This window comes from Bos javanicus, chromosome 5 (genome assembly GCF_032452875.1).
Source record: "Bos javanicus breed banteng chromosome 5, ARS-OSU_banteng_1.0, whole genome shotgun sequence".
In the NCBI taxonomy this organism is placed as follows: Eukaryota; Metazoa; Chordata; class Mammalia; order Artiodactyla; family Bovidae; genus Bos; species Bos javanicus.
Genome location: NC_083872.1, coordinates 50,605,788 through 50,619,167, shown reverse-complemented (window position 1 = coordinate 50,619,167; position 13,380 = coordinate 50,605,788).

Sequence of the window (13,380 nt, the reverse complement as noted above, 5' to 3'; positions counted from 1 at the left end):
ATTGCCTGGGGAGTAGTCTAGGAACTGAGATTGCTAAAAACTGCTGTAAAGAACTATAAACAGATTTTTTTTCATTTTTTTCTTTTTAGGCTTTATTCTTTTATAAATAAATACATATTCACTAAATACCTAAACACTAAATGCTATAAATTTCCCTCTACAACACTTTAGCTACATCCCATGATTATGACATGTAGAATATTCATTTAAAAAAAGAAGTTTTTTAACTAAGTTCTATTTATTAAGAAAAAAGAACTTTACTTTTCATTTATTTATAAGTGTATTTATAAATATTGGGCTGGGCAAACCAAAATTGCCTTTGCACTTAAAATGTTTCCTTTTGCTGTAAACTGTATATATTAAGTAAACACAATATGTATGTGATATAAAATATAATAGAAATAATTCACTTATAAAATTTATGTGAAAATAATTATTACAAAACAGTATTCTGAGAACTAAATTCCATCAAGCTTTATTTTGAGCACAAGTTTGACTCTCACAGGTATCATCTGTTCTTAAAATAATGAAAAAGATTCCTTCTGAAAAGAGAGAGTTTTAGAGTCCCCAGATTCTTTGTATGTTTCTGGCATTCCAAGAGTTGATTCATTTGAAATTTGAATCAACCTTAAAAGAACTCATATCTGATTTCAGAATATGAAGGTGGACAAAAATAAACTCCAGCCTGTGGAGGAAGGTTCTTAAATGCTTCCCAGAAGCACAGATAATGATGGACCTCATTTTGGAGGGGGAGGTACAGAACTGAACCTGTTCGCACAGGGCGTCTGAGTAGGGGGACGTGAAGGGTTCTACTTTTAGACCCTTAGTGAGAGATAGTAAGGATGTAAGCTTCCAGCCATTGTGGTGTTCAAAAAACCTTCTTGTAATCTGAAGGCTTCTTCTCTGAAGTCATTTTCTGGTAACTGGATCATTCTTATAATTTCAGCCATCATCTTTTTCTGTCTTGAGGGTCTGGACTTTTCTTTCTTTACTTCTGTTACTAGAGAAGTCATTTTCTCCTTTGAGATGGAGTTGGTTCTCTTCAACTTTCCATATGCGTCAGCCAGCCTCTGGATTTTTGAAGACTCTTTTTCTAGGCTGAAATCTTCTAAATATGACTTAGCACTTAAATATTTCTTTTTAACAGAACTAAACATGCCAAAAACTTGATGCTTCACTTGAATCAGTGCAGCCAGTGTTTGTGCAGCTCAAAATTTCCTTTCCCGTAGAATCAGTTTCTAACCTAATGCATAAGTCTGAACAAATACAAGAGACCCACCAAAAAGCCAATGATAGAAACACACACCACTGACTCCCATTGGAGGCTACTGTGGACAAGGCCTGGTCTCATGTCATCTGGCAGCAGCTCTGCTACAACTTCTCGTGATTTCCCCAGAATCAGCTGAAAGCCAAGTTCCATAATGGTTCACACTCCCTCTGTGCACTGGAGTCCGCCACAGAGTTCCACAGGGTTGTCGTGGTTCCCAGTCTATAATAACTGCCAAGAACCCTGCAGTGTTCCACCTGGAACCCAGTCACATCTGGCAGATTAAACTGTCTACCAGTAGAACTGGTCAAAGTGAAAGATGAATACAATTTTTTGCCATAGTGGCCTCTCTTTCTCTATTTAATTTTTTCAATTATGAAAATTTTTATTAAAGTCAATTTTCTATTGTGAAATTTACATCTAAAATGTACAATTTGATGACCTTTGACAGGTTGCACTTGTAAAACCAACACTCCAAATCTAAATGAGAATATGTTCATCACTCTAGAAATTTCTGGTGCCTCCTTCCCTTCCCTATGATTCATTCTCCCTCCCCAGAAGCAATTGTGACTTCTATCACCATATAATGTTGAACATTCTTAAACTTTCCATAATGATATCATGTAGAATGCAATCTTTTGTGTCTGACTTCTTTCACTCAATACAATGCTTTTGAATTTCATCTCTGTCATTGAGTGGAACAGTAGTTCATTCATTTTAGTTTCCTAGTATGTGATTGTATAAATATTCAATTTTTTTTTCCTATTAATGATTCCATGGACTGTATAGTCCATGGGGTCGCAAGAGTTGGACATGACTGAGCAACTTGCACTTTTCACTTTAAGTTTCCATTTGTCTCATACCTAGGAATGGAGATAGATGTTTGCATAAGAAACTGCTAGTTTTTCAAATTGGTTGTATCATTGTACACTATTATCTATAGTACATGAGGCTTACATTTGCTCTGTATCCTCACCAACCACTTTTTGCAGGTCTCTTTTAAAATGTTTTCCATTTCTAATATGTGTGAAATTGTCCTAGTATTTTTAATTTGCCCTTATGTGCCTACTGGCCATCGTATAAATTCTTGTAAGAAAGACATCTTTGCATTGTTTTAAAAAAATATTTAATGTATTTTTCTTATTCTCATTGATTTATAGAAGTTCTTTATACATCCCAGTCCTAACGGACTGTGTCAGATATATGAAATGAAAATGTACACTTCCAACCCATGACTTGCAGCTTCGTTTTCTAAATGATCTTTTGATATATGGGAGTTTTTAACTTCAGTGAAATCTAGTTGAACACTTTTTCCCTTTAATGGTTAGTGCCTCTGTGTCCTCTCTTAGAAATCTTTATCTACCTTCAAGGTCATGAAATTATTCCCCTACCTTTTCTTCTAGATGTTTTATAATTTTAATTTTTGCATTTCATTTTGAATTGATTTTTGTATTGTGTAATATAGGAGTCAAGGCTTATTGACTCTTTTCTCTCTTGATTATGAGTCACATTTTCCTACTTATTTGCATGTCCAGTAATTTTTTGTAATACACTGGATGTTGTGGTGATACATTGTAGAGAATCTGGACTGATTGTTGTCCTTTAATCAGTGTCATGAATTATCATGTTAAGTCAGAGCTTTTGACCAGGCTTGTATTTTATTTATTTTCTTGTTAGTATACGTGTACATAATTTACTTTTTGTCTTCGGTCCTAGGGAATGGCCCTTACTCTTCCAATGTGAACTTCCTGGGGTCTCAATAGAATATCAGAAGTGTTCCATCTCTTATCAACACATGGACCAAGCCAGCACCCACATGTCCCAGCACTGGTTTATCTCTTATGTCTCTCTCATGACTGAGTTAACACAGAGCTAGGCCATAATAATTTCTGGAAACAGAAAATGCAAACACAGGAATCCACAAAATTCAGTGGAACCCAAGTGTTGATGAAATTAAAGACCCAAATATTCTTATCTAATTCCACTGGTAAATCACTTGAAATACCCTTAGCTTTTTCTTAATATGGGATCCAGGGGTGATTTATCTCCTTTCATGAAAAAAAGACACACACTAATTCTTAATTTAGACACTTAAATATAATGTAACATTCCTCACAGATTAAGATATTACTTCCATATCTTTACTATTTTATGCAAAAACCTAATTTTTATGAATTAAAATATAATTTACAAGTGCACCATTGGTGAAATTCAGCTTATGGCTCTGAGCTCTGCAATGCTACCTCCAGTGCCTCGTGGGGTTTTGCCCTAAATGTATGTGGCCCCACCCTTGGACCAGTACCTGCAGGAAACTTCAAGGTGGACTTCAGCCCCGACTTCCCAGCCTACCGCACACTTTCCCTCTACTGTACTTTGTCCCATAAACTCCAGGAGCCTCTGCAGCCCATTTCTGCCTCCTTAGCCCAAGGCGACCGCAGTGCTCAGCCTGGGCTCTACTCCCATTCTCCTGTCTCTGGAGAGTGCCCCCACCTGACAGCTAGGCCACACTTGGTGTGCTTCCACGCTCAAGGACCTTAGTCCAGGACTAGAACTGGACTAGAACTGGAAACAGTCATGGCATATGTTTTGTCTAATTTTGTATTTGTGAATTATAGGTGGAATTAAGTGTTCTTGTATGATCAGGCCACCCAGGATGACTGTTGGCTTGCTCTCTCTACATCCCCTGCTGGACTGGTCCCTACTTCACCTACACCATACTTACATGACTAACCTTCTCCCTTCTTCATTGAGCCTAATAAGTAAACACCTACATATTTGCCCTTCCCTTTGACTTCCCTGTGGCTCAAATGGTAAAGAATCTTCCTGCGAGGCAGGAGACCAGGATTCAATCCCTGGGTTGGGAAGTTCCTCTGGAGAAGGGAATGGCAATCCACTCCAGTATTCTTGCCTGGAGAAATCCATGGACAGAGAAGGCTGGCGGGCTACAGTCTGTGGGGTCGCAAAGAATCAGACACGACTGAATAACTAATACAGTCTGCCCCCAGTTAGTAATTTTTCTAACCTTTAGATCAGAATAGCTCACCTTTGACCATTTAATGACAGGAAAACCTCTGCCCCTTGAAGGTACTTAGCTGGATGATCTAAGAGGGCTGTGCTCTCTGATGGTTTCCGTGGTAACCAATGAACCAATCTGTTGTCAATAAGTCAATTCTCCCTACAACCTATCGTCTCCCTGTCTACTCTCTCACCCCCGACCCTGGCCCAGCACAAAGACTGCTGCTGCCTTGTCTTGTCTGCCATCTAATGTCCATAATAGAGTGAGCGTCTCATGTTCCAGGACCCATTTGCTTCAGATGTGCTGTGCTGTGCTGTTCTTAGTCCCTCAGTTGTGTCCGTCTCTTTGCAACCCCATGGACTATAGCCCACCAGATTCCTCTGACCAAGGAGATTCTCCAGGCAAGAATATTGGACTGGATTGCCATGCCCTCCTCCAGGGGACCTTCCCAACCCAGGAATCAAACCTAGATCTCCCATATTACAAGTGGATTCTTTACCGTCTGAGCCACCAAGGAAGCCCAGATCTCTCGTCTATTAAACCATTCGCTAACTCTGGGTTCTTCAGCCTTTTGAGGCTAAACATGTACAGAACTTGCAGGCCCATGGGATGCAGCCCAACAATTCCCCCACCCCTAAATTCATATCCTGAAGACCTAAACCCCAGCACCACAGAATGTAACTTCATTTGGAAATAAGGTTGTAGCAGATGTAATTAAAGATGTCACACTGAACTAGGGTGTCTAATGTCCTTTTAAAAAGGAAACTTGGAGACGGACAGGCACACAGGGAGAAAGACATATGAAGATAAAGGCAGAGATCTACAAGCCAAGAAATGCCAGAGGCTGCCAGGAAACTATGAGAAGCTACAAGGGAGACCTGGAACAGGCCTTTCTCTTACAGCCCTCAGAAGGAACCAGCTCTGACAACACCTTGGACCTTGGATGTCTAGCCTCCAGACTGTGAGACAACAGTTTCTATTGTTTAAGCCACCCAGACTGTGGTACTTTATGATGGCAGACCTGGCAACAAATACACTGTTGTAGGAGACTAAGTCTGGCATCAGTAAGTCGGCCGTCGGTGAAATTTCTGGACTGCTTGTGGGCCGCTTCCTCCAGGGCACTCTGGGTGGGGTCCTGCACCCACTCCCCCAGCTTCAGCTCTGCTTTCAGGCTCTGGAGCTCCTGCAACAGCTTCTGGTCATCATGGGAGGACCCTGAGAAGATTTTTAAATATACCAGAGCCCCGTTTCAAAGAAATTCTGCCTTAATTGATCTGGTATGAGACCTGAGAGTCCATTTCTTTTTAATGTTTCCCAGGTGATTTTAATCTGCAGTCAGGGTGGAAAAGCCCAACTTTAAGCCTTTCAGCACAAGTCAGCTGCTGGACTTCGTTGCAAGCTGGCTTTGTTTTAGGTTTAGACATGTACCTATTTTCACAGCAGGTGAAATATATTTATTAATACTGTTAAGTAAAATAATGCATTGGCTTTAAAAGATAAAGTGGTACAAAATTATTTCATTTATTTAAAGGAAGAAATGAAACACAGGATTCAGTTCAGCTCAGCTCAGTTCAGTCACTCAGTCATGTCCGACTCTTTGTGACCCCATGAACTAGAGCACACCAGGCCTCCCTGTCCATCACCAGCTCCCAGAGTCCACCCAAACCCATGTCCATTGAGTCAGTGATGCGGTCCAACCATCTCATCCTCTGTCGTCCACTTCTCCTCCTGCCCTCAATCTTTCTCAGCCTCAGGGTCTTTTCAAATGAGTCAACTCTTCACATCAGGTGGCCAAAGTATTGGAGTTTCAGCTTCAAATCAGTCCTTGCAATGAATATTCAGGACTGATTTCCTTTAGGATGGCCTGGTTGGATCTCCTTGCAGTCCAAGGGACTCTCAAGAGTCTTCTCCAACACCACACTTCAAAAGCATCAATTCTTCCACACTCAGCTTTCTTTACAGTCCAACTCTTACATCCATACATGACCACTGGAAAAACCATAGCCTTGACTAGATGGACCTTTGTTGACAAAGTAATGTCTCTGCTTTTCAATATGCTGTCTAGGTTGGTCATAACCTTCCTTCCAAGGATAAGCGTCTTTTAATTTCATGGCTGTAGTCACCATATGCAGTGATTTTGGAGCCCCCCAAAATAAAGTCAGCCACTGTTTCCACTGTTTCCCCATCTATTTGCCATGAAGTGATGGGACCAGATGCCATGATCTTTGTTTTCTGAATGCTGAGCTTTAAGCCAACTTTTTCACTCTCCTCTTTCACCTTCATCAAGAGGCCCTTTAATTCTTCACTTTCTGCCATAAGGGTGGTCTCATCTGCATATCTGAGGTTATTGATATTTCTCCCAGCAATCTTGATTCCAGCTTGTGCTTCCTCCAGCCCAGCATTTCTCATGATGTACTCTGCATATATGTTAAATAAGCAAGGTGACAATATACAGCCTTGACGTACTCCTTTTCCTATTTGGAACCAGTCTGTTGTTCCATGTCCAGTTCTAACTGTTGCTTCCTGACCTGCATATAGGTTTCTCAAGAGGCTGGTCAGGTGGTCAGGTATTCCCATCTCTTTCAGAATTTTCCACAGTTTATTGCGATCCATACAGTCAAAGGCTTTGGCATAGTCAATAAAGCAGAAATAGATGTTTTTCTGGAACTGTCTTGATGTTTCAATGATCCAGCAGATGTTGGCAATTTGATCTCTGGTTCGTCTGCCTTCTCTAAAACCAGCTTGAACATCTGGAAGTTCATGGTTAATGTATTGCTGAAGCTTGGCTTAGAGAATTTTGAGCATTACTTTACTAGCATGTGAGATGAGTGCAATTGTGCTGTAGTTTGAGCATTCTTTGGCATTGCCTTTCTTTGGGATTGGAAAACACAGGACAGGTGACAAATAATGAGTTTTTCCATGTTCTAGGCGTTGATCTTGACATAAGTGAGTAAGTGTTAGTTGCTCAGGCATGTCCAACTCTTTACAACCCAGTGGACTGTAGCCCACCAGGCTCCTCTATCCATGGAATTCTCCAGGCAAGAATACTGGAGTGGGTTGCCATTCTCTTCTCCAGGGAATCTTCCTGACCCAGGGATCAAACCTGGGTCTCCTGCATTGCAGGCAGATTCTTTACCATCTGAGTCACCAGGTAGATGCAGTAATAAGCTAGGCAGCTATGAGCCTCAGAAAGCTTAAAGTATAGGGGTGGAGGCAAAAAGTAAACAGAAAAACAAATAATAAAGCTAATTTACATATAAAATATATGGGAAAGAGTAACTGGAGCACAGAGAGGAAACTTTAAAAAGAATGTCAGGGATTGTATCCTGGAGGAGGTGGCATTTACACTTGGACCTGAATGAAGAAAAAGAAATCAGCTTTAAGAGGATCTGGAGCACCACATTCCTAGCAAAGGCATAGCCTGTGCAAAGGTCCTGAGGAGAGAACTGCTGCTGCTGCTGCTAAGTCGCTTCAGTCGTGTCTGACTCTGTGCAACCCCATAGACGGCAGCCCACCAGGCTCCCCCGTCCCTGGGATTCTCCAGGCAAGAACCCTGGAGTGGGTTGCCATTTTCTTCTCCAAGAGGAGAGAACAGACATAGCCTATTCAAGAATCAGAAAGGGGGACTTTCTTAGTGGGCCAGTGGCTAAGACTTCATGTTCCCAGTTCAGGGGGCCCAAGTTCAATCCTTGATCAGGGAGCTGGATCCCACATGCTGCTACTAAAAGCTTGCATGCTGTACTGAAGATCAAAGATCCCACATGCCACAACCAAGACCTGGGGCAGTCAAATAAAAGATAATTTTTTTAAAAAAGACACTGTAAGAAAAGAATCAGGAAGAAGGTAGTATGACTGCAACATACCAAAACAAGAGCTTTAGAATTCACATTTATAGTCCATATCAGGTAGAGATTTATAAGCCAGTGTGGTATGCAAAATGGTCCCACAACGATGTCCACACCCTATAATCTGAAACCCTTGAATATGGCAAAACGGACTTTGCAGCTGTAATCAAGTTTACGGGCCTAATGAGAGAGTATATTCAATGATCCAGGTGGGTCCAGTATAATCACATAAGCCTCTAAAAGTAGAACTTTTTATTCCCAGCTGGTTTAAGTGAAGCATGAAGCAGAAGGAAAATCAGAGAGACTGAAAGCCTGCTGACGTGAGCAGCATGGTAAAGAGCACTGGCAGCCTCAACATAAAAGAGGCTCCCAGCTGACAACCAGGAAAGAAACGGGACTTCACCCTTCAGCCTCGAGGAATGAGATTCTATCCCCAACCTGAGTGAGCCGGGAAGTGACTTCTCCCCCCAAGACTCCAGATAAGGGCCCAGGCTAACCACCATCTTGATTTCACCTTGTGCAACCTGGAGCCAAGGAATCAGTCAGACCCACAGGACTTCTGACTTGGAGAAGTGAGAGGTATTAAATGTGTGCATTGTATTAAACAGCTAAGTTTGTGGTTATTTCTTGTGGCAGCAATAGAAAACCAATATAGGCAGACATCAAGTTGTTGTTTGTTTCATTTGTTCGGAGTTAACTGAGTCGGCTATTCATCTGTTTTAATCACTATGCAACTGATTTAGCTACAGGTTGAATATGTCAAATATTGAACCAAAATGGTCTTTCTTCAGCAACAATACTGTAGACATAAAAGTGATCCAATTATTTTGCTCCCTTAGACCAGTTTTTGCCTATATTTGTAACTGGCAGTTTTTATAATCTCTGCTTTAATTTTTCACCCATAAATTTATATTTATGCTTGACTTGGCACTGGCTCAATTTCTATAATAATTGGAGATGATTAAAAGGGAAGTGTTAAGTAAATGCTGAGTGGTTATTATCATAAAACAAATATAGACATTGTCTCCTAGTACTGGTAGGAATGTCTGTGGGCTTTTTCCTTCTTACTTTTGAAATTAAATGGTCATAAAATACAATTGCTTCAGGCAAGAAAATGTAAGAATGTGAAAATAAAGGCATATAATCTTAGGAAATAAAATTGGATTTCACCATTATTTTCACCTCTCATTCTTCGTTGCCTAACAAAGGAGAATTTCAAAGTTGAAAATAATTCTTTCCTTATTTGCTAAACCATCATGTTGGGAGGGGGTATACCACGTAGAACATGTTTTCATGTGAAAAACAATTTTGAAAAGTTAGTTTGTCAAAGGTGGGCCTAATGTTTATTGAAGAGCTCTCAACTTATTAGAAGAAATACATTTTTTCTTCTGCAGGCAAATTCAGTTCTCTGACAAATTATCTTGTATTTTTTTCTCTCTCTGTCTCAAGTCTTTGGTCATAACTTTGATGAAGCAAAATTCAGAATCCTGCCTGGTCTCTTCATAAATTTAGGCTGATTCAAGCTCTGTGAGAGTAGGATACTACAGATAATTAAGAAAGTCAGCAAAGTTATATTTCAGTGGAGAATAATGTGGTTGTTTTTATATTTGGATACAAAAAGGGGGAGGAGATATTGAGAAGCAGCTTTGCTTTCCAGTTGGTGCTTTTCACACCACAATCCAAGAGGAGTATTACCAAGCCAGCAGGTAATCAGGGTTCCAGCAACATAAAAACAGGTGTGATGCCAGGACTGGACTGTTTTCATATTCAAAGAACCAACAGTGAGATTCCTCTAAGTAAATCCTATTTTAGCCTTCAAAAAGCAGGGTGTAGGGATGTTTGGAAAACAATAGGTTATTCCCTTAAGCTGAAACTCCCCAGTAGCCTTCAGTTCCTAATATGCTAGGCTGTAGGAGGCTATCTGACTGAAGTGTTTAAGAAGAAATTTAAAGGCTCGTGTGTTGTATTCTTTTGTTCAATAAATATTAAGCACCTACTATGTGCCAGGCACTTCTGTAGCCTTTGGGGATGATGATGAGCAAAACAAAACCCTCATCCTTAGAAAACTTACAGATAAATCAATTCATAAATACAAAAGATAATTTCAGTGGCAATAGGAAAAAATAAAGAAAGGTGCTAGGCCAGAGAGTGAATGCAACAGGCTTGGATCACTGTGCTGAGTGACTTTCTCTCCGAAAGTGCCATTTAACAAAGACCTGCATGATGAAGAGGAGAAATTCAAATATAGAGCTTGGGCAGAACTTTCCAAGTAGAAATACCCACAGGTACAAATGCCCTAAGATTACAATGAGCTTGGCATTTTCAAAGGACCGAAGTTGTGCTCAAGTGTGGGTAATGGCAGGGAGCCTAAGAGTTTAGTATTTGAGACTAAAAAGGAAACTGGGAACTAGATTATCTGAAACTTGTGGTTCTTCATTAAAAAGTTTCTTTTATTCTAAATGTCAGAAGAAGTCATAAGGGATATTAAATAAGGAGATTTAAAATCCGATTATCTTTTGTAAAAGATCTTTCTAACCATTGTTTGGAGAATAGGTTGTAGAAAGATTGTCAGAAAACAATTGTAAGGAAGTAGAACGTTACAGTAATTCCAGTAAGAGGGTCTTGGACAAGGGTGACTGCGGTGTAAGAATTAATACTAATGTTATGTGCTGCTTTGACATCTGCTAAAATCATAAGGGCAGCAAATTGCCTAACAACAAGGTCCCCCTCCCTCTGCCCATGGATAAAGCCCCCTAACCAAACAACCCTCCTTATCAAGCAGACTGGGTGTAGTTCCTGCTGATCCCTGAGTAGAAGTTTTGGTTCTTCAGCAGCACTCAGGATTGTTCAAACAGGACAACCACATCCTCTTGCAGCAACCAGAGGATACCTCATTATCTCACTACTGCAAAGCTTGTCTCTCTCAGCTTCTGCTTGTTCATGCTCTTCCCAAGTACTCTTTGGCCCTTGCATAGTGTATGTATGGCCCTGGGCTGTATGTATCAATATATGTGATTAACAAACTGCTGTCAGTTTCCTCTGTCCAGTTGGGTGTGTTTGGCCATCCCCATAATCAAAGGCTGGAAATCCCTCCCTCACCAATGAAATAAAGTGGGAGCAAATAAAACAGTGATAACACTGCAGGCGGTGAGAAGTGAAGGTAATGAAAATTCATCATATGTATTTTGGATGTTAACTAATAAGATTAACAGATGGGTTTAGATATGACTCTTAGGGATTTTTTCCAGCTTTATTAAGATATAATTGACATATAACATTGTATACATTTAAGATGTACAATATGATGATTTGATACATAAGTATTTTGTGAAATGCTTACCAAAATAAGGTTAGTTAACATATGCTTCACCTCAGGTAGCTACCATTTTGTCTTTGTTGTTACGGAGAGAATAATAAAGCTACACTCAAAAGGTAACTTTCAAGTATTGGGTGACCAAAAAGTTCATTTGGGTTTTTCTGTAACATATAATGGAGAAAGCCAAGCAAACTTCTTGGCCAACCCAATATATAGTGCAGTATTGTTAACTACAGTCTCCATGCTCTATGCTAGACCCCCAGAACTTACTCATCTTACAAATGAAAGTCTGTACCCTTTGACCAACATTTCCCTGTTTACCCCCTCTCTCAGCTCCTGACAACCAGCATCCTACTCTGTTTCTATGAGTTGGTGCTTTTAGATTCCATGTATACATGACATCATATAGTATTTGTCTTTCTCTGTCTGACTTATTTTATTAGCATGATGCCCTCCAGGTTCCTCCATGTTGTCACAAATGGCAGAATTTTCCTTCTGTAAAATAAAGGACATTTTTTTATTCCTTCACGATGGGCAAAGGTTATTTTCATGTTTTGGCTATTACGAATAATGCTGCAGTAAACATGAGGGTGTAGATACCTCTTCTATAAAGTGGTATTGTTTTCTTTGGATGTATTCCCCAAAGTGTAATTGATCATATGGGTTGTTCCTTGTAGAATCACATGGCAGATCCTTGCCAACATTGTCATCTCATCTTTTTGACGATAGCCATGAAGTAATATCTCATTGTGGTTTTGATTTGCATTTCCCCTCCAATAAGTGACGTTGAGCACCTTTTCATGTAACATGGCCATTCATAAGTCTTCTTTGGACAAATGTCTGTTTATGTCCTTTTTCCATTTTTAATTGGTAATGTGATTTTTTGCTATTGAGTTGCATGAGTTCTTTATATATTTTGGATATTAACCCCTTACCAGATATTTGGCTTGCAAGTATTTTCCCATTTCATAGGTTGTCATGAAATTGCGTATCTGTGCTCTCGCGTAACTCTCTTTAAAACAATTATTTGTGGCTGATTCATGTTGATGTTTGTTAGAAAATACCAAGATTCTGTAAAGCAATTATCCTTCAATTAAAAAATAATTTAAAAAAATGTAATCCAAAAGTGGAATCATATTGCACATACTGTAATGTAGCTTTCTACTTTTGCCTGGCATATTAGGAACACATTCCATGTCCTTACATGGAAATCTACTTCATTTTATAATGCTTTGAATACATGGAGTAAATACTCCATAGATTGAATGTACCAAAATTTAGTTTCCAATGTTTAGCTATCAGAATCACAAGTAGTGTTGCATGGTAAATTTAGATATCAATACATACTAGTGCAAGTATTTCTATAGGACCAATTCTTACAAGAAGAATTGCTGGGTCAATGTGTTTTCTTATACGGTGAATGCAAAGATATTAGAAGCAGCAACTACAGCCTGATTTCTCCTGCCTTTCCAAGCTCCAGCACCTGAGAAGAGGAATTTATGATACACATCCAGAGAAGCGGGTTACCTCACTGATATGGTATGGGAGTCCCTATAAGCCTTCCTGCCCAGAACTCATCTCTTTGACCTAGCTGCACACAAGCCTGGAATTCCCAGGATAAAACAATATCCTCAGTAGGTTTCTGCATCCTCTCTTTACTGGAGTGATGGCCTTACTGATTTGGGAGTGGCAATATCCTCCTCTCTTGCTGAAATATTGCAGAAATTTACATATCTCATATAATCAACACATCTTTTCATTTCAACATTTGATGCGACTCTTTATAAAATTTTAGTCTAGTTTCTGACCTTGTGATATTAGGAGACTAGATATATTTGCTTTTCTAAACCTGAGGACATTGTGACACCTAAGAATCATTCTCAACACTATATTTTCCCTAATATATAACAGCTTGATATTTTATATATAGTGGGCT